The sequence below is a fragment of the Callionymus lyra genome, chromosome 8, assembly GCF_982586985.1.
Source record: "Callionymus lyra chromosome 8, fCalLyr1.hap1.1, whole genome shotgun sequence".
Lineage (NCBI taxonomy): Eukaryota > Metazoa > Chordata > Actinopteri > Syngnathiformes > Callionymidae > Callionymus > Callionymus lyra.
In genome coordinates, this window is record NC_141825.1 from 14,847,128 (window position 1) to 14,866,002 (window position 18,875).

An 18,875-nucleotide genomic window follows, 5' to 3' on the forward strand; every position below is an offset into this window, starting at 1 on the left:
CAAATGAAGAGCAGGACTAAAAAAATCTGCACTTTAGCAAATACGATATCGTAAATTCTCTCAGCCAGTGGATACCCCTACAGCGCACCCACCCACGTTCACACTCATTAGAATGCTCTCAGACATATATCATCACGACTATTTTTAGAATAACTACTAGCTCATGCTGCACTGACCCCCCTTTCAGTGTTGCTGTCCCTCTCCTGCTGTCTTTGCTCTTTCTCTCCATCCCATCTCCCACTTCTCAAACTCCATTGCGTCAGAATTTGCACTTTCCTTTCCTTATAGGAGTCTTGAACCAGTTTAAGCTAATGATAGCCCAGTTAAACCACTTCATGCTGTCTCTTGTGAGGAAGATCGATCTAGGTTTCCTGTTATTGATTCATAATGTCAGGTTTAAGACGTTCAGGAAACGGATCATCTTCTCTGATCAGTTAGAAAATGATGGCTGTTCTTCACTTGACAAAATAAATGAAAATAAGGCGCCAGTGGTGGTTAAAGAGTCTAAAATTATTTTCAGGCATTTTCATGTTTATACTTTTGCTTTTTTACTCAAGTACTCTGGCAGTATTTGTCTTTCTGCAGCTGTCTGCGCATGACAGGCTTTCATGTGAGTGTAAATCATCGCAAAACTTACACTTTAGCCAAAGGCTAAAGGTGAAGCTGAGGGGATTGTGTAAATATTCAATGATGAGAGCAGGGACGACAACATTCTAGAAAACAACACTTATTCTTGCACCAGAGGTTTGTGTTAAACGTAAACATTTTGACATCCATCCAGCAATATAAGAGACACTTAAAAACAAGTTTTTTTCTTCAGTTTTATGCAACCATACCATGACCTTGGATCATGTGACACCCAGTAGCCTGCAGGCGAATTCCAGTGAGTTTTCCAGTTTTATAAAATCAACTTCAACGCCTTGAACAAGGTAGAAGACTACCTTCATCACACCAGTTCATAAGAGGCGCTTATGAGTTTCACTGGAGTGGGGGTCTGACAGTGTCCCGCTGATGGACAAAAAAATATACTGTATAGCTAGGATTTTATTAAATTTGCTCAAAAACCGGCTTGGTCTGAATTGGGAATGAAATGTTTCAATAGGACACATAACAGGTTTACTCATATTAGCCAGCAGGATGAACATCAACCTTAGTCTGCTTTTTCGAAGACCATCTGTTATTTAATCTAGCTTGCATTTTACCATCTAAAGTATGAAGAGTATAAAGATGCAACCGAAACAGTTGTAACTTTAGAGGGAAATCGGACATTCTATGAAGATTCTGTATTAAACTCTCCTTGCTGCAAGTAAAATAGCTGTGACTCTAAACCAATTCTATTCTTTCAATTCACAGCTTTAGGTCAGATTCCTCACCCCCGCTACGATACACACAATTATCTGTGTGTCTTTGGAAAAAGTTAATTTGTAGTCATGTTAAAAAAGGGTAAAAAGTTGTTGGCAATTTAGAGGTTTTTCAAATAGCATATTAGCATTCAGAGGTTTTTCAAATAGCATATCTTGTTAAAAAAATAGATTATTATCACTGGCTGGGTAAATACAGATTACAACACATCCCATATTCTGATAATGCTCTTCTTTGCTGTCGCACATGTGCCAAACTGCTCATCTAAAGCATTATTTAATCATGTACTAATGCTAGTATTGTTCAATGAAATTGTGTCCATCTTTGTGATTCCCACATTGCAGAAGTTTAACTTCCAGCTGACTAACTCACTTCTAAGTCGTAATTCTTTGGCGGTGATCAACTATTATCAGGCATGCGTGATTGTATCAGGCATTTTTTCTATTGCAGACCTGGGGGGCCCTGGTTTAGGGTTAGAGTTATGGGTTAGGGTTATGGGTTATGGGTTAGGGTTAGGGTCAAAGGGCCGGACCATATGCGGCCCTTTGACTGTACTTTTTTTTTGTTGCCCTTACGAGGTCATAGTTCATTGGGGAAATATGCAGTAGGGCTTTTGTTGTCACTTTTTTTTTTTTACTTTTGTCCCCCACTTTTTAAATTTATTTGTATATTTATTGCCCCTCAAAAAGATTTTTAGTGAATATAAAAAATGTTTGGAAAGATGCTAATAAATGCAAATAAAAAAAACAATTTAATAAATAGTTGTTTTTTTGCATGCTGTATTAAGCTTTATTTTATGACTTGATTGACTTTATTTAATACTTTTTCACTGACTTATTTATTTTTGATGGTCCCTCACAACAGCCCCTTTAAACATGTGGCTCCTTAGGAAGTTTAATTGCTCACCGGTAGTCTCTAGTTGTTGCTGTAATTGTATCCATGAATGTTAGATATAGCAATTACTTTGTAAAGACTTTTGCAAGGCTGTGTAGTTCAATGGTGTTTTCACACACCGATATGATTGAGTCTCTACTCCGTGACCTGCAACCTGAGTCGTTCTTCTCCCTTGTCAGATCTTGACACTTCCTTGGAGATATGGTTGGATGCTCAGTTGTCCAGGAGAGGTTCAGATAAGAACCACTGCTCCTCAACATCCACAGAAGCCACTTGAGTTTGCCCTCGGATCAGGTCAGGATTCCTCTGGTCTGCTGCCCTGCAGCCGGGATCCTGGATAAGGAGAAGACAGTTTATGGATTAATGTTAATTCTATCTGCGACCAGAGGGCTTGTGCTGTGTGTCCTGCCTGTTAGTCTCTTTGCAGGTTCCCAGAACTGAAGCCAGGCTCACTGAATATTTTCACATCTTCGGCTAACTCCATGTTTATCTTTATTTACCCTGTTTGTCTTCTTCCATCCTGTTTTTGCTCCAGCTCTAAGCCAAAACTAACAGCCATCAATATTTACAACTTTGAATGACCTAGAAAAAGGTAATTTGTTTATAAAGCTGCAGTAAATTCAGAATTTTGGCCAAAATCCTGCCTGATACATGCTGTTATGAAAGCAGAGCAACTTTTGCATCTGATTTTGTGACACAACTTCATGTTGTTTTGGATGATCAATTTTCCAAGGGAGTATGAAGAAACATTCTGAACCAATTATTCCATAAATATGACGTTTCTGACAGAGTCTACTGTCTACACTGGAGGCGCTCGCAATGTTTACTAGAAGTACTTCCAGTCTGTATCGCTTGTTATATTTTAAACTTCTGCTACAAACAAGCTTAAAATACAGACTTGTTTTAGTTTTTCCGGAAGAATTCCTTCCATCGATGCTTCAGTACAAGATTGAATTCGCAGATGAGAAGTATGGAGGCATATTGTTGTTTTTAAGTGTGTAATTGTAGACGAAGATAAAGACTAAGACATTTGAGCACTGGTTAATAAGTTGAAATGTACATGCAATTTTGTCTAACTCGGATCAGATTACTCTGAAAATAATCAAAACCCTTCGTCGACTTGAGAAAATTAGTTAAGTTTGAATTTTGGATGAACTAACCCTTTATGTAGTTTCTATACACAACCACTTGTATGGTACAAAAAGTGACAAAATTCAGAATTTTGGTGACTCTAATGCACGAATCTCCACAGGGGGGCCACATTTTACAAAGTGTAAATGAGTCGGGGGGGCACACAGTGATCATAGTCATGTTATTAAAAAAAATAAAAATGAAAGCTAGAAATCTTCAATAAATTAAGCTCTTAGTTGAAAAGTTTTTCACTGACAGGACAAATCTTTTCAGTTGTAAGAAATTAGCATCAACACTTGATCTTTTCATTAAAAACGTGGCCTTGAAAAAATATGTATTTTTACAGTTAAACATTTTCGGTAGTTTGGAAAAAATGCTAGGTTTTATTAAATATTATAAAGCACAGAGTGCCATCTAGTGGTTTTCCACAATGAAGCCATTGTATCATTGTATCTCAGCTGTTTCATGAAGCCTCATTAACCCATCACCACTAGCAACACGGGTCCAACAATGTTTCCACACTTGTTGATTACAGTTATAATTTTAATAACACTGGTTTATCGTCTGCACTGAGACCTCTGGGCACACATTGCAATAATTATATCAGCTTTGATTGATTTTATTATCACAGACCTTTCAAACACTTTCTTCTCCATTTTTCGAAAGCCCACTTATAGTTTCTGCCAAAGGTTCAAACTAAGCATGAATCTTTTAGTTGCATAATTTTCCTTCTCAGTGGAGATGAAAATAAATTGCTGGAGGCATGAATAGCTACCATTTCTCAATCAAATTGTTCGCTGGTGGAAGTTCTTTCTTTTTTTTTTCTTACCATGACAGGTTGGGGGCGAAGTGAGACTGTATGTCATTTTAGTCCGTTCCAGAGAAAACCACCATGACAAGCCCTATGACCATCGCTGAACAATCATATAAAAAACACAAAATGATTATTATGTTATGTTTTTAATATACTGACTTACTTATCTGTTGATTACTTTATTACAATCTGAAAGCGGATCATTAAATATCATGTGTCGTGGGGATCAAAATAGAAAATCAAGTAGAAGTTATATCTCAAGATGGTGTAATACTTCCCCTTGATGAAAAGTCACAAGTTACTGTTTAAAGAGTTTGAGAAACTTTGCCAATATTTATATATTTTTTCAGCAATGTTACGCGACAATACCGCAGTAACAATATGTGTATTCATATTTTTCATTAACATTAAAGGTCAATTTCAATTCAGTTAATACAGTTGCATTAAAGTAAACTTTCGGGATCATGGAAGTGTAATGTAGAATGATTCACCACCTGTATTTTTTTTCTTTTTTTCTAGTTGTAATAGTTGTAAAATCCAGTTCATCAAAAGGACATCAGGTTGCAAAAGTGTTGAGGGATCAATTTGTAGAACCCAAAAGAAAATTGCAAGATGGTCGTGAGTCAACATTAGGGGGGTTCAAGTCCTTCTATCCATGGATCGCAAAGTTAGGCCATGGATTTGCAGTGACACACACCAAAACCGGTTTCCTTTCTGTGGATGTAGTTTTCATAACTTCCCGTATACTTTTAATATAATACATCTACAACTTTATCGTCCCAGAAAACATATGTTTTAAGTTCCAGCTTATTGGACCAGCAATCAACTATTTAAAAAAAGGAATCAGTGAGCCAGACACATCACAAGGTTGGACCGACTTAATATCCTTTCAGTGTTTACCAGAAAGAAAGTTGTTCTTGTTCCAAGGATTTCTGTCTCTTCTCCCTGTTGTCTTATTCTGGCTTTGCTTGGATTTACTTTTTCTAACATCCAGTTTGCCCTTTACCTATTTGCTTATGTTTTCTAGTGGATTTAAACTACTTAACCTCCACTTTTGAGTTCATACAGAGCAGACACTTATTGTGTATACTGTTTTTCCTCCAAATTTCTTTGGTTACTTCTCTGTTGCATTCGATTTTCCCCCTTTTTTATATGTACTAAACATTCTTCAACTTCCTTTCACAACCTGTGATTCATTTTCTAACCACATTGCAAGAAATTGCAATTGGATCAGCTATCAATTAAAACAGTTCAATAGGTTTTTTGAAGATTGCTGGATTAAATTCAGGAGTAGCAAAAATGTACACAGTTATTTGTGTTGACCAGTATTGGCTAATGCAGTTATAGATGGTACATCATCATCATACATTGTACACAAAAATATATTTCAATATATTTATAAATAAATATATGTTTTGCACTTTTTGTAGTAGTTAGATAAAATAGCTGGGATGCCAAAGAAGTGTGAGCCCCCCTTTTTCTAAAGGGTCCAGATGATAATCCAAACCATAGTCTAGTCAGCGACACCTTGTCCTATAGTCCAGGAATCCCCAACCCCCAGTCCAGGGACAGGTACCGGTCTGTAAGGCATTTATTACCGGGCCGCACAGAAAGTATAACAATTTTTATTGTTGAATATTACTGTCTGAAATGTGTTTTGGTTTGACAAGAAAAGTTGTATTTTCTCGAAAAGTAAAATTAGCTTGTGGCTCTTGACACTGAAAACCCTTGTTTAAGTCAAATGTATTTAAAAATGAACCTGTAAACCAGTGACAAAGAGTGAAACACAAACTCTATACCAGTTGTACTGTTTTTATCTAAAGGTCGGTCCATGAATTTAATACCGGTGCATGGTGCAAAAAACGTTGGAGACTTGGTAGAGGTTATATAAACATAACCTCGATACATTTCTTTTTAAAAAGGCTACATTATTTAAATGAATACCAGAAGAATTAACATCTTTCTGTTGTTAATTGTTATAATTTCAGTCAACATCAAGATCGAGATAAATGTTTTTTATTATTACTGAGAATGATCCGAAAGATTCCCAATTCTTTGTATTCATTAATAGCATCAACGTATCACATTAACCTTGTTAATAATAACATCATACAAGTGAAGCACAGATGAATCTGTGTGTTGTGTCGACTTTCTTCAAGTTAATGGCACCTTCAATCCTTCAATCTTATATCTAATGCGTTTTTTTCTCTCCAATTAAAAGTCAACATTGACCCATTGATGAACAGATTGATGTCAAAAGTCTGAATAGACTGTAGATTGTTGTAACTAGTTGCCCATAGCAACTGTCTCCATTTACCTCTCATGGCGGCAACTGCACTTTTCATCTTTGCTGACGTAAAGGAAAGAAAAACAATCTTTACATTTGATTCTTCGAAGATTTGAAGAGCACAATCAGCTGATAGTAGATTGTGCACACACCTCAGTCTTTTGGGAGTCATTGAAAACAGTAAAAAAGCCATTTGCCCACTATACACTGGGGTTATGCTCAATAGTTCTGAATGATGACAGTGCATGCTCAATTGCTTTCTATCGCTCTTTAGACTCCCAGGAGAGGAGACACTGCCTGACATAACAATACATTATGCTTTAAGGTATTGATTGCCATCATAGTTTGCTTTACACAACACAAACACCCACAGAGATGCACAGAGTGTTTCAAAACACTCAGCAGTACAGTCGTCTCAGGTTAATAACAGATTTAAGTAATTTGTCAAAAGAGTTTAAATTTAAAGAGCTCTGGAACACATATTTTAAAATAAACAAGATAGTGCTGTGTGTTCCTGCTCGGGCTCCTATCCTGGATTGCACTTGTGTGTTGTTTTGACACTTAAATCTGCTGCCTGTGCACGCTGGCTGAGCTTGTATATCTTGAACGAAGTGAACTCGCCACAGCTGTCCCTGTCATGCATCATTCTGCTGGCCACAGCCACCATATATTTATTTATTTTACTCCACATCCCATCGCTGTGTTCTTTCCAATGCATTGCTTGTGTTTGTGTGTGCCTGCATAAGCTTATTTAAAAGCTTGTTTTCCTCACAGCTCTACATCCGTCCAGGTTTTCTCTGTCACATCAGCAATACCCCGAGGAGGTTGAACGTGTATGTGTGTCAGAGGAGTCTTCTTTTCTTAAACCGATGGACTACATTTAAAGACAGCAGAGGCAAACAGGAAACACATTAAAACCAACTAGATTCCTTTGTTTTTATCTGGATATACCCTGACTTGTGAAATATGGCTTAATTGAGGCCATTCTGAGTGTTTAAATGAGGCGATGCTGAAAGGAGCTGTGGGCGTTTTTACTTGAAGTCCTTGATTTAGACAGTTTTCCTTTAAGTACATTTGGTGGTGAAACAAGAGTTTCTGCCAGTGAAACAGAATGCTTTAATAAAATAGAGTTACAAATTTGTCTCCATGGCAAATATACAAGGAGGGGGGGCACATGCAAAGAGGGACAGACTTTCCTCAATACATGCATCATATTTTGCTCTTTTTGAATTTCCCGAGGAAAACACAGTCTTAAGAGCCAGATGCTAGCCAACTGGATAAGCCAAAGTTTTACTCTTAGTCCCTTCTAAACCTCATCAGATGGATGGATGGATGGATTGATAGTGACCACATTTAAAAGTGAAGTAGGTCCAGCCCTGGTTTACACAACTTCATGTAGTAAGGTAGCCGGTTGCACATCAATGTTTTTTACAGATCCCAATCCATAGCTATTTCATTGAAACGCCACACAATGATGGATGAGGTGTGGATAGAGTCTACAAAAAAAGGAATGGACAGCAATACAGGAAAAATGTGATCAGGTTACTGCTTTGATTTAAAAAAAACAAAGAAAAAAACAACCCATATTTAGCTCTAGTAAATCACTAGAAATGTGACTACTGTAAACTTCAGCTACGGTTCTGAGGATGACTGAATCACTTCAGAACAAAATGTTTGACAATAGATTGACATGAAGTGCATGACTATTCCTCCCCAGATGCAACACTAATAGAGTCAGGGACTCATTAATTCCTCTTGCTATTAGACTGTATAACTCTGAGTTTGGGGGCAGGAGTGGAGTAAAAGGATGAGTTTTTCTTTTTTATGTTAATCTTTGTATCCTTTTAAGATCTTCATAGTTTTCTCCTTTAGATTATGCCCTTTGCACTTTGTTATCTATTTGCACTTTGTTTTGTTTTATTATTTGCGCTTTGTTCTTGTTCTTGCATTTATCAAACTTATGTACCTTCTATTGTCTGCTGTGAACTGGAAACCTAATTTCCCAAAGAAGATCTCCAGAGGGATTAATACAGTCTATGTAATCTAATCAAATCAAATCTAATAACAACTACAAAAAACATCAAATTACTGAATGGGATTTTCTCTACTCGTAACTGTCATGTCCTGTCATTTATGTGCCCTCATGTCTTACATCTTGTTTTTATTGTGAAACCCTGTTTGTTTCTGTCTTGTCAACTTCCTATTGTACTGCTGACCCCATTGCCCTGATTTGTGTCGCCTGTGTTTCATCTCACCTGCTCCCTGTTCCCCTTGTATTGCTCTATGAGTTTTCGTGAAGGGTCTAGTCAGAACACTTGGTCGATGATTTTTAGACCTTTTACATTAGTGCCTTGTGCTTTCTCTTTTCGGTTAGCCCTTTGTTATATAAAGTAGTTTACTGTTCCTGTTACTGCATTTGAGGTTCCTGCACCTAGTCCTGACAGTAATATTGTGGCTTTAATTACATTGTTAAACAAACGTTTAATTTAAAAACGGAGAAGGGAGGGAAAAAAAAAACGGGTTGACATCATCTTGCGAAGCACATTCTGTACTTACGCTGTCATTACTAGGCAACTGATGTTGACTCCACAATGTCAGCAAGGATCAAGGTTATGAGAGTTTGAGCGTCTAGTGCCACTTAGACGATTACACTGATCTCAACTGGGACAAGTTGGTCAAGAGCTGCAATTTATCCTGGTTGAATGGGTCACCAGTGACCAGTCCTGGCATCTGCAAACCCGAAGAAGAATGAGGGAGTGACCAGCAGATGTGATGCTAGTACGAAACCGGGACAATTCCAAACATTTATAGGAGCCAAAGATTGATTCTGATGAGTAGCATAATAACAGCGCATCCAAACACTGAGGCCACCATCTGCAGCGCCCTCTTGTCATCAGTGGAGAACACAAAAACAAAGTGTCCATACTATCTACATCATAAAACCTTATGACAGCTATGGTACAGTGAGTTTATGCGCCTGTTTGCCAAGAGGTACCGTTTTGGCAAAACGGCCAAAAACACAAAGGACTATCTATAGAAACATTAATTTTTGAGTTGAGATCCAAGCTGCTGGCTTCATTGTTGAAGTGGCGGCAGTAAATAATGGGCTTATTTGGCACATGGTTTGGAGAGTAGATAGGGCTTTTGTTGGAGCAATAAATTATGAGATAAATAAAAGTGACGGAGTTTGTCAAATTTGCTAATGTCACCAACACCCAGTCAAGCCTCTCCTCAGATGCAGCCTGATCCCATCTCTTCAGTTTCAAGTAAGTAAATAAGAGTTTGGTTTACAATGTTAACTCTCTCTGCACACACTTATACAAATAGTCGACCACTATACATCATTGTTTTCACTTTCACCGACTCTAGTCAGTCTACAAGAATACACATATATATGTAGGAGATAGTGTGAAGGAGGTACATTCACCGCAGATAGATGTATTGATCAGTGAGTCAGAGGTTGCATCACAACCTATTGATGTTAAATTCTGCTGTAGTGCGGAAATGTGTGGTGGATTTCTCTCTGAATAGCTTCAGATCGCCGCCCATTTTCTAGTCCACGTTATTGCTCCGACCCTCCGCTACGCTTCCTGTATTGACCAGCTTCGAGTCGTTACCCACACTCAGGACTTCATTCCGTCCATTACAGTCCGATACACTCGCTGGTTCCCCACTGAGAAGCACTGATATTTTAAATTGTTAAGTGTACTTCCCATTGAATTTTTTCCAGTTGTAGAAAGTTCTCCACATGCTGAAACAAATTAGACTGCAGAATGTCACGGGAAATGTGAGGTAACAAATCTTCTTTTAATTGCTGCATTATTCTCATTAATATATCTCAAGATTTAAACATAATAGATCATTTGTGGTATGAAGCCTTCTCAAAATGGCCTGATATTTCCACAGAGATGGTTATACAACCCTGCCAGGCACAGTTCTGGGACTTATACAGGTTTTTCCAGACATTATTGTGAATGCTCAACTTCACTGAAGAAAATTTGAACCCAGTTTTTGTTTTAAATCCCACTGCATATAAAATGTACGTTCAGTTCAGCGATTTTAATGTACACGAAATTGGCGGGCACCAACACATTTAATGCTATATAATACAAATGATCTAACTACTGCTTTGCCACTTTGTGTCTTACCATCAATCTGCTTGGTGATAATATTTTTGTGGCTTTGTGGTTCCCCCGGCCCTGTCGTGTAATGGTTTCATACATGTCGAACATGGGTGGATTCACTGATTCGCGTCAATGCATTGATACAAATATGTAAGACGCGGCTACATCGTTAGATTCAAAGTGCATCGGATTTAAATTGCATGTGAATTGAAGATGCATCCGCTAGTCTTTTTTTATCGGCAAATGCAATGGCAACATCGATTTCCGAAGCACCCTAAAAGCACCATTGCGTCCTCAGGCACTGACGCACAAGTTACTATTTTCATAATTATTATTATTATTGTTTTGCTCTATTGAAAACAACCAATGAGGGAACAGTGGATACATTCCTCAAATTGTTACAGAGAGTAAAACTGAGCTTCTTTGAATTAATGGCCAGTCAAGTCTCAAAAACCGATAAGTTATTTAAGGAGTTACAGGCTGTTTTTCTTCCACAAAGTGTATAAACAATAGCATGGGTGCCATCCTATTTCTAATATTTCTACTCTCGCTACCCTGAAAAAACAGTCTTGGATCGCTTGACCTGCTTCGTTTTGGAATTCGAAATCAGGTAATGAAGGCATCACGTGGCGCAGGTTGGGCGGGGCGGGGCCTCTTCCGATTGGATGACCCCTAGATCACCATTCCATACCACGATCCAATCAGATCGCCTTATTATTCACGTGACCATGTTGTTGTGTTGGGCCTGGATAACTGCCGCGAGATTCACACATGTATTTGAGTACAGGCATTTCTTATAGCAAGTATGGGCTGGTATCGGTATAGTAACACTTCTTAGTACCTTAGCTTTTCTTACTGGGAAAGACGTTCTCGCCCTGAGTTGGGACGAATTTTCGAATTCCAAACGGAAATGGGTCAAGCGATCCCAGACAGTTTTTTCAGGGTAGCGACTGTAGGAGCCCCAAGTAAGTAAGTAAGTAAGTAATTCTTATTTGTATAGCGCTTTTATAGACCAGGGTCACAAAGCGCTTAAACAATCAAAACAAAAATCAATTAACTATGTATTTTAAAGATCAAGATAAAACTGAGAACACAACAGGAGTTCTAGAAAATCCAGGAAAAGCCTGAACAAATAGAAACTTCTTAAGGTGTTTCTTAAAGGAGTCAGTAGACTCCATCAAGCGCAAAGAGAGAGGAAGATTGTTCCAAAGCTTAGGAACAACAGCCTGAAAAGATTTCTCTCCTCTGGTTCTGAACCGTGTGCGAGGAACCATAAGTATTCTGATCCACAGACCTCAGAGCCCGAGCTGGGGTGTAAGGCTGGATCAGTAGAAATAGGATGGCACCCAGGCTATATAAATACAAATGTATTATAAAAAAAATTGTATAAAAACTCTCAAAATATACTGGCAGATAGTTCCGGTGGTCATAAATAAATATTAGCTTGAAAGGTATTTGATGCAGTCATTGTAGCTCTGTGTTTTACTGCTGGCTAAATTAAAAAAAATGCTAAAGTAACAAAAAGTTCTATAACAATTCTTTTCACACGCTTCCCTGCAGCACAATTACACACTGTGTCATTTCACTGTCTCATGTCTGCTTGGGGGGGATGGTCTGAAAAAGATGACATAAAGTTGTGACCCACTACGACCACATGGTTTCACTTTCCTTAAATTAATTAAAGAAGTGACGAAAAAGAAGGAACAGTGCGATCACGTCTGACGAAGCCGGACTCATTAATTGTATTCATGTCACACGTGCGATTCGTTTTTCACACACATTTGAAATAATCACGGTGACACTTGCGTCTTCAAGCTCTGCTGGTTTAACAGTTTTGTTTACTTTATTAGCCTCCAGCCGAGGGGGTCATGAATTTGGAGACATGGCTTGAAGCTGTTCCAAACTTCACTCACGCATATATAATTCTCCGGGCTGTAATTGTGTGTGGGCACTCAAATGTCAGCTCTGATGTGTTTGTCTGTTCTACTGGTCACGACGCCGCGCCGCACCATTTTGGAACCGATGTCAAAGGCACTTGGCTGTGATGTGTTACCATGTTTACCGAGGCCCAGCTGTGGTGTGGATTATAGTGGTTGTCATCATGTTAATGAGTGTTGTCACGATAATTTGACGCACCGCGGCCAGCAGGCCACAAGTCTTGCAGGCACATCTGGATCCTGTGACGATCTTACAATTACAATAAATAGAACAATCACTGTCATTAGCGAGAAAAACGAGAGTTACATGTACCGGCTGACCGAGATGTGTGTCATCACTGATTTCGACGTTTCAACTGCTTTTAAACATCTGGAGCCGTGAAAGACACAATTTCTACAAGTGCAGCGTTAATAGTTGCATCTCCTCCAAGCTGTGGGATGACTGATGGTTCTGTCGCCATTTGACTTGTCTCTGATGAGTCCACCTGGAGGAGAGAATCAATCATAGGAATTTTGGGTGCAGCCTGAATATCGTAAAATTGAATTCCGCCAAAAAAACCATGAATAACCGGCCGCAGCGTTAACATAACATGACATGTTGCTCCCTGAAATATTTCCTTTAGACTTGAGGTCAAGGCTGATTAAAGTTCTGAGTTATTGATTTGCAGGGTGCAAAATTGGTCGCAAAAGTTTGAAACGTGTTGTTTTATGGATATAAGCATACAGGCTAGAAGCTATACCTGATCAGTTCAACAGATGACTGACCGCAATACAGGTTCCCCTTAAAGAAAGCACCAGGTTTCTGGTTTCCGGTTTTGATCAGAGTATACATTTTGAAACCAATTTTCAATGTTGTTTTTTTTTTTTTTTTTTTTACCATACAGGCTCAGGGACATTAAAAAAACAATCTCAGATTTTCTGGTGAAACATATGAAACACATACATAGTTAAAAACGTGTTGAGATCATTGTGAGAATTGAAAGATTAAAGTGAACAAAATTGAGATGGACATCAGTGCAACATCAGCTTGAGCTCCTGGGTTAATAACATCATAATTATTTTTTATGCTATTTGTCACACTATAATGCATGAAGAACTGGTCAGCTGACCTGATACATTTTTGGTCCGACATTAGCCTGGTGCGGATGAGCATGGATGTTAAAGACGACATCGAAGCGACATCAAGGGCAAATGTAATAAGAGACCATTGCGAGGCAAAAAGGGCTGACTTGCTAGGGGTGCTAAATGCTAGCAGACCCCTACTCTACTCACTCTTCACTCAATACAGCATGAATTTAATGAAAATGGAAATTAGTGCATACTTGATGATACAATAATACATTTATATCAATCAATCTATACTGAGTTTGAAGTGTACAGTGATAGTTCATATGCAATACTAATAGACTCAGGGACTCATTCATTCCTCATGATATTAGATTGTATAATTCTGGGCAGGAGTGGAGTGAAAAGATGATTTTATTCCATGTTAATCTTTGTATCCTTTTCTTTGTGCTATTTTTCTTTCAATTAAGAATAATACGATAAAAGTGAGTATTACTAGATAAAAGTGAGAACCTTAGATTGTATATGTTATTATGAAAATGAGAATCAGAAACTTTTATTGTCAGTGTTGTGAAAACAACATGGGATTTTTCCGTGGTGTCAGTGCAGAATAAAGGAATGAAATAAGATAACACACTAAATAATAACTAGAAAAACAGGACCGAGCAGCCATTCTGTGGCGACTACGTGATACAATAGCAATATTATACAAGTTTAGAACTCAAAGGTTTACTTTAGTAATGAAATGAAATGAAAAACATATTCATGAAAAAGGATGACATAAAAAAATAAATTAGGAAAACTAATAACCCAAATAAGTCTTCTTACCCTCATGTCGAATATTCCGTACCTTTTTAGAGTTATTGAGAAAAATGTATGTCCATTCTAATGTAGCGCATGATGCTCTGCTGTCTTTCGGCGAGCCCTTCTAGAGTGATTGTCTACAATGGAATCAATCACGATATATTACTTTCTGTCTATATGCATTGTTATTGTTTAAACTTCTGCTACAAACAAGCATTTAATGTAGACTTGCATTAGTTTTTCGGAACAACTCCTCTCGTCAAGGCTTCGTTAAAGGATCTTACAGAGGAGCTTGGATGTTTTTAAGTTTGTCCGGAAGAAGATAAAGATGAAGAAGGCTATTTTAATTTTCTTCTGCCCCCTTTTCTATGTCCTTCTCCTTAAATGAAACCAATGTATAACCTTCCCTAAGTGGTCACATGATCATTTTGAGCTATTTTGTCTGCCAGCTTGGGAGGCTTGAAGACGAAAAGATCTCTAATATTTAATATATAAAAAATCCACAAACTGTGCACTTTACCAAGTTTTCATACCGTTTTATCCGTGAAGTTCAGGATCATTGCTGAGCCGATTCACTTAGAATTTAAAGGAGGGGAAAAACAAAGATTTAAAAAATGGGTCAATGATCTATTCACCTGTGTAATAGCTTCGTTGAGAAGGTGTTTCCAAGCATATGAACGAAATAATCAGGAAGAAGCGAAGCCAACATAATTCATATAAAGGCCTTGAAACCATGTAAATGAACCCTCTGGTCCTCACTCTATCATTAAGTGTTATGTTAGCCAGGTGTTCACACTGTCTGACAGCAATTTATCATCCTCACACATGTTACGCCCATGATTCTACACTATATATTTAATTCATCATTTTTGACTCAACATCTGCAGCTATTTTCAGGGATGAATGGAGGCATCAGTCACACCAGTGTGCTGGCATGTGTATGAATCTCATTTCCAAAAGAACACAGTGGGATTGCTGAGCCAAACAAACCTCAACTGTTCATCACTTTTTGTCTGATTACTTTTCACCCGTCCATCCATTTCCATCTGCTCATTCAAGGTCCAGGGGCAGCAGTCGAAGCAAATCATCCCCAGAGTTCATTCTCACTAGAAAAGTAGCTCTTCTTGGTTTATGAGCAAACGGTGGTTAGGACAACCCATGGACATATTCGCTACTGAGTGTTTTCCCACCACTTAAGACCCTCCTTCTTGTTCCTAGAAAAACTAAACAAAGAGATAAAAAGAAGGAGTTCTGGGTAGAGGTTTGAGTCACATTTCCTTTCTGCACTGGGTTCACAATCTTGTTTTTCGTTGTTATTACCTTAGGCTTGAGATCACAGTTAAAGCACCAATATTTAAGAATAAAAATGTAGAGTTTTAAAGTGAAATAACGTCTGAAAGAGTTAGTTCACAGTTATTTCGACAAAGATTTGGGAATATTTTCCGTAACCCGTTCCATTTTAGTGTAATAGCCAAAAATGTATGTTCATTATACTGTAGTGACTGGAGGTCAGTTGTCTTCGTCTTCTTCTTCGTCCAAAATGATACTTAAAATCATCAAAATACCTCCATGGTGGTTGTCTGTAACATCCATCTTACAGACTGTTTTAGGGGGTTCGTCATGGCAAAGTTATGTAGTAGAAAGAAAGAAAACATTTTTTTTTAACCACATAGCAAAGAGCAACGTTAAAATAAAAGCTTGAGTTCCACTACATAGAAAGTAAGTAAGTAAGTAAGTGATAGTGATTTGGAAAGCACCTTTCTAGACCAGGGTCACAAAGTTGGTTTAACGGTTTCTTTTCTTTATTTATACAAAATATAAAAGAAAATAGCTTAATTTATATAGCACTTTAAAACAACAGCAGTTGACAAAAGGTAATGTACAAGAACCTAAAATATATCACGATTAAAACAGTTAATAACATTAGGATAATACAATAGAAGCAAATAAAACAAGTAGAAGACAGTTAAAATCTTCTCTGACACCTGTATAGAAGTTGTTCTAGAAAAAATCTCTGTCTCCTCCAAACTTCCGCTTTGACCTCGGCATGTCCAGCGACAATGTCAACAGCCTCTCGACCCAAGATATATTACTCTTTTTCCTGTCCAATTTTGGAAATGATTTTTTATCAAACTAAAAGCTTGGTTTCCAACTAATCCCTCAATTCCACCAAAAGTGTCTACATCACAGGACACAAGGCGCCCTGTCCCACCAGAAATGTATTAGAGCAGATTATCTCCGCGATTGGTTGGAATTGTCCAGGTCACCAAACCACTTCTTTCCCTGAAGTTACCAAATATTTAAGGGAAGCGAATATTTTGACGCTTATAGTATGTTTTAGAAATAAAAACCAGGCACAGAAAGAAAGAACAACATCAAAGCATATGTAACTCATGGTATATGCTTTTGTTGGAGACGAAAGGCAACAGGAGCTGATCCACATCCCTACGGTGTGAGAATCGGACATCTCAGTTTGATGGATCTGAAGGGGCCACGACATGTCCCGAAAAAAGGATCTTGAGGTCAGCGTGCAGAAAACCCTTACCACCCGGGAAACGTCTGGAAATTCTCTACATAACAATTGAACAGAAATGCTGACAAAGTGAAACTGTAGCACATCCAATCCTCTCTGGAAGCCGTCCTACTTATTACCAGACCTTGACAGTGGTCACATGGTGGCTGAAAAGCCCATTTCTAGCAGCTTCTGCACGCCAGACTCCCTGAGCAACTCCAATGCAGATCAGGATTTTCTCCAAGTCTGGGAAATGGGTGTCACTTTGACCCGTTTATTTCTAAACTGAGTTTGTCACAAAATGTCACCAAATGTCACCTAAATTTTGTTTTGTAAAACGATGAGCGTAGAATTTCAGTGCGTCTCAAGCCGGAAAAGACCTCATTTCTGTGTTTTCTCTGCAGCTTTATCTGTTATCGAACATTCTGACGAGGTAAGCATTTCCGGGCGAGACAGCAGCAGGGAAACTCACACCTACACTCGGTCCTAATGAGGGTTTTTACTAAACCCACTGAGTCTACTATATAACCGTGGCAGGCCCAGTGGAACTCCTGACACTGCAACTTACAGCAAGTTTGAGTGTGTGCTTCTCCTCATTTCGTAGCTATCTGCATTTTGAACCATTCACAAGAAAACTACAATACAAGCAGTAACATTTGATGAGAATGTAAGTGGTCGAAGTATCAAATGCATGCCCATCTAAAATTAAATATAAGTATTTCAGTGTTGCCATGTGCACTTATAATATCACTCACGATTTCTGGGCTTCTTTTATGAAATAAAATGTGTTTGTACTTTAAAGAAAGGATAAAATTGCTTTTATTTTAGTGTTTTTTCTCGATAATTGATAATGTGGTTCCAGTAGATAAATTAAATTTCATAATTTAAGGTATTAATAGCGTTAAAAGAATAGACTTGCAGCTGTGATTTCACCCGTCTGTTAAGGGGCAACTAATGTGTTGATTCAAGTCTCTCTTAAATTGATCTTGGACTCTATTGTATCATCATTATGTGTCCGTTTGTACAAAAACTCGTTTTTCATTGAAATATTTGCGTTAGAAAATGTGCTTAAACCCCGCCCACTGAAAACACTTTGTCTGGAGATTAAATCTTGTTTATCATAACCACAGCCACTCTGAAGTGATTGGGCAAGCATTGCGGTTTGTCACTGCGCATCATCAATCTTTCCACCTCCAATGGACTTGTTGTATAAAGAAAGAAGCGAGGCGTTATTTGCTGCTGCAGTAGGAGAAGTTATTATTTCGTCATAATGGATTCCACAGGGAAGAACTTTATAATGTAATAAGTTCAAAACATTGTCATGATGAGAGACTTACTGCATCTTGGAGATTGAAGACTTCAACATTTGAAACAGGTGAGTGACTCAGGAAAATTGGGTTTTCTCCTTAGTAACCCTTAAATAAACCTTGGTTTTAAAGCCAATAAGCGGTTGCGACCATCTTGGAAATTAAGTCTTAGATTTCTGCGAGGCCCCTGTTAAGATGCAGAGTCTGTGCTGAATTGTGATTGGATGATGAAACCACGCTAATGTAAAAAGAATTACAGCAACTAATACGCTCTAACTTGTCTGTCAAGTCAACCACTGGGCATTTAACATCCCGTAGTGTTTTGCAGCAGTTTTTTTGCAATTTTTAAATCAGATGTTGCTTCCTTGTTAGTTGTCACAAATAAATAGGCTTAATGCGAAGGCAGGCAGGAGTCATGATCTGTACACTACCCAACCTAACCAAGAAAGTTTGTCGAGTAGGTATGACAGAAGTTACTTTACAACCGGATGCAGGTAAAACATAACCTCCTTGGCTGAGGTAATCATGGAAAGGAGATTCTAATACTGGAATTTGAGGGTTTATTAATATCCATTTGCTCCAGTCCTGCTGGGTCCACTAATGCCTCTGTTGGCATTGACACAGTTTGGCATCGGGAG